The 4205-nt window shown below is 52.5% G+C and overlaps 1 non-coding gene across 1 annotated transcript; it reads right to left on the bottom strand.

Moving 5' to 3' along the window:
* Positions 1 to 2999: 2999 nt before the first annotated feature.
* On the bottom strand, positions 3000 to 3189 carry LOC141425099 (U2 spliceosomal RNA). Its single transcript, XR_012450204.1, has one exon. It is a non-coding gene; the product is annotated as a U2 spliceosomal RNA (small nuclear RNA).
* Positions 3190 to 4205: the final 1016 nt, after the last annotated feature.

Raw genomic sequence — 4205 nt, 5'->3', positions numbered from 1 at the left:
CGCGGGCCAGGCGGGGGCTCAGCGGGCGCGCATCCGCTCCCAGCCGGGCCCAGAGCCCCGGCCCGCGGGACGCCCCGACGGCGAGCGGCTGGCTGGGCGCGCGGCCGGCGGGACGGGGCGAGCGTCGCCTTCGGCCGCGGCGGGATCCCCACAGCGTCCGCCGCGTAGCACCTGTCCCGCCTCGGCGACGCGCGGCCGCAGCCGGCACCGCTGAGGGGCAGAGGCTGCTTCAGGGACTAGGGACTCCCGGCTAATTCGTCTGTCGCCGCCGGGCCTGCCAGTCCCACGAGGCCAACAACTGCGGAGCTGGCAGAGGCGGCGGCAGAGTTCCGTGGGAAACCCGCGGCACAGATCCGCGAGTTACCTCAGCTCGGTGAGCCGTCGGCGCCTAGAACCGCAGCTACCGCCCTTCGGCCCCGCCCCTCCTTGGGCCGACCAATGGGGACGCAGGGGGCGGGGCCAGTGCCCTAACAAGGAGGCCCTGGGAGGAGTCTGTGCTGCAGCTGGCAAAACTCGCGGTGCGACCTCTGGTGGGGAGGGGGGACCGATGGGGGGCGGGGCGGTGGAATGGGGGCTGGGGGTAGGGGGTGGGGAGCAAGCGAGGGGTCTTCAGGGTTGCCCTGGGCCCTCCACTTACCCGCTGGGGCGCAGTCCAGGGCTTGGCTCGGAGACTTCATAGTCTCGTGTGTCCCAAGAAAGCAGGCACCTGCGCTCCCGCGGGCCCCTTGGCGGGGATCCCGAGTCCTTAGCCCCGCGTCGGTGCGGGGAGTCTCCGTGGGGCCCCGCTCACGTCCTCAGTTCTGTCTGGAGAGGCCAGCCATGCTCCGAGGGCAGGGCACGTTCCTCTGCCGGCAGCAGCCCGGCCACCGCGGCTCCTCGCCAGCTCCGTGCGTCTTCCCTGCGGTCCTCTTGCTGGTGCTGCTGGGGACATCTGCTCCGACACGTGCTCAGTGGCTTCCCCCGGCGCCCCTGGCCACTTGGCTTCCGCGTGCTCTCGGGCATCTCGGGGTCTGCTGTCCCCGCCAGTCCCCGCCTTGTGCCCTGCGCACCCCGCTGCCGATTCGGTGGCACTGTGGAGACGCGCGCCTGCCTCCAGTCGCGCCATGAAGCTCGTAGGCCCTCCGGAGCACCTGGGGCCACCTTTGCCCACCGTCTCGCTTGTCACGGCCGCCAGCGGCTTGCAAGACAAGGGTCCTCCCGGAAACCCACGGACTAGCTCAGCTCCTTTCTGCACACCTGCCCTCCCCAGCGGCCGTCTCTCACTGCATCGCCTCACCGGTGGTCAAGGTGCTAAGCGAAGTGGCACCTGCACTGAGCTCCGAAGGCTCAGCGACATTGGCCCTGAACGACAGGAAAGGTCAGTGGGAGGAAAGTACGCAAGCGGAGGGAACAGCTTGTGTCAAGACCCTAAATTCGAGGGAGCCTCTTAGTGGAGTCAACAGCACTTGTCAGGTGCCAGGCAACTTCGAGTGTGTTCTTTATCAGTTCTGTAATGTAACAAGTTGATATGGGGTATACACCTCTTTTTAAGAGGAGGAAACTGAGGCACACGGAAGTTAAGTAAGGGACTACCCCCAGGTAGGTCACACAACACTGGAGCTGGGGTGGGGCAGGTTGGCACCTGCAGGTTTGTTGCTCAGTGGACCCAGGAGAACTGGGTCCACTCAAAAAGCCAATGCAGGAAGAGCTGTCAAGGGCCCTGCACCTTAGGTAGGATCCTGGCATCTAGCGATTATGGTGCCTCCGTGTGGATTTAGAACTGAACTCCCCCAAAATAGTATGATGTCACCAAAATCACACTCTGCCATGATGACTTCAAAGCTTTAAATATCAACGAAATTTTTAATGCAATTATTTGCTGGTGCTTCAAGCACATGCCTAGCTTGTCTTTTACCCAGCAGGTAAATTTCCACACAGCTTGCAAGCCCCATAAAGACTCTGAACCTTAACATAAGGACAGTGCATATTAGCTGATGTGCCCAAGGTGAGACCAGAGCCTGGAAGCTGAGAGCAATATGGGTTACAGGGAGTCTGCAGTCAGGGTCTGAAGTTGGAGGCAGGCAAAGTAGGGGGGAGATGGATAGGGGGTGACAGTAAGCACCAATGGTGATGGGGTGAAGGGGCAGAGAAAGCTGTTTGGGAGTCTGAATCCATACAAGTCAAGGGGTTGTCCATGCCGCTTGATCAGGGGCTCTGAGTCTCCTGGCCACTGTCTCCTTCCCGTTACAATGTCCACTTGGCCTATGGACCCTCCCCACCCCTGCACACCACAGCATTGGGAGCCTACCACCTAATCCTCAGATTTCCAGCTAGATCACTGATTCTTATGACGGAAGTTAATGATTTCAACTTAGGATGAGTGGAGGTAGCCATGTGCTCCCAACAGTGGCTTCATATTCCTGCAAATCCAATCAGCAGGTTTTAGCCACCCAAGGCACTCGGTCCACAATTCAATTCAGCAACCACCATGGTGAACTGCTCTGTGCTGGGCTCTGAGCCAGGGATGAAGCAGGCAAGACCCTGCCCAGAGCAGTCCCTGCTTTAACAGGGGTGACCGTCAGTGAATTTGACCATTTCTAAAGGCAAATGAAAGCCGTGTCCCCAAAGGAGCTGACAAAGTGCCTGGAAGGTCAGAGGAGCTGGTAAGTAGGGGGTGGTCCCTATGAGCGGAACCCAGGAAAGCAGAATAGGGAGGGCCTTGAGGAGGGGGAAGTTTCCTAGAGAAGTATCAAACAAGGTTTCTCTCAGTTATCTGGTGACTCTGTGACCTTAACCTTTCAGGATACTTCTCATTGATTAAAAAAAAAGTACTAAATGAGGTGTATATAGAGCACTAGGTACAACCACTGGCCTACAGAAAACACTGAATAAAAATTAGCTATTGTTACTGTTACTATTGTTATAATATTATCACACAATTCAAAGCACCAAAAAAAAGCCCATATTTTTCCTCATTACCGTAGTATAACTTTTTATTATAAAAAGTTTGTTTGTTTGGTTTTTGGTGTACCATCCCTGTAGGTACTGCAATATGTGTTTGATGCGTGAAATGGATGGAGCAAGCTCTATTCCATCTCCCTGCTCCAAAAATCCATTTAATATATTATCCTCAGATAGAGGATGTATCAGATATTAAACTGATAAGAAAAGATACTACACTGGATCTTAGCTAAAAGGCTGGGAAGTAAAGCAACTGTTTTTAATTGGGTTCTGGAAATTGAACTCAGGGCCTCACTTGTAGAAAATATGAAAAAGAAGCCAGGCATGGTTTTGCCACCGTAATCTCAGCACTCTGTAGGTGGAGGCAGTAGAATCACAAGTGTGAGACCACCCTGAGCTACATAGGGAGACTCTGTCTTAAAAAAAAAAAAAGGAAAAGAAAATATGAAAGAGTAAAATCTTTCTTTCTTTCCTTTATTTCATTTTGGTAGGACTGACTTTTGAACTCAGGGTCTCACACTTGGAAAGCAGGCACTGTACCACTTGAGCCATACCTGTAGTCCATTTTACTGTGGTAATTTTGGAAATGGAGGTCTCACAAACTATTTGCCTGGGCTGGTCTCAAACTGCAATCTTCCAGGTCTCAGCCTCCAAAGTAGCTAGGATTACAGGCGTGAGCCACTGGTGCCCAACTTGATGTATCTTTGTCTGACACACTTCTGAATATATATATATATATATGTGTGTGTACATATATATAAAGCAGTGCTGAGCATTGAGCCGAGGGCCTTGTACATGCCTAGCAAATGCTCCATCACTGAGTCACATCCTCAATCCGGTGTGTTATTAATACAAAAAAATAATTATACTTGCTTTATTCATTTCATGATATGTTCCAACATTTCACCATGGCAGTATCTCATACATATTTTTTACAGGCCTTATGGTAATTTTTTTTACTATAAAGCTATCATAATTTACCTAAGGAAACCTGTGTATTATAGAATACATTCGTATTTTTATATTTTACATAATGCTATTATGAGCAGTCTTGTAGACTAGCCTGTGCCCATCCATAATGATTTCTTTTCTTTTTCTTTTTCTTTTTGCGGACTGGGGTTTGAATTCAGGGCCTTCACCTTGAGCCACTCCACCAGCTCTTTTTTGTGATGGGTTTTTTTTTAAGATGGGGTCTGGCAAACTATTTGCCCAGGCTAGCTTCGAACCACAATCCTGATCCCGGCCTCCTGAGTAGCTAGGATTAT

Source organism: Castor canadensis, chromosome 7 (genome assembly GCF_047511655.1).
Source record: "Castor canadensis chromosome 7, mCasCan1.hap1v2, whole genome shotgun sequence".
In the NCBI taxonomy this organism is placed as follows: domain Eukaryota; kingdom Metazoa; phylum Chordata; class Mammalia; order Rodentia; family Castoridae; genus Castor; species Castor canadensis.
Note: the sequence above shows the minus strand (reverse complement) of the source record. Positions and strands in the feature narration are given on the sequence as shown.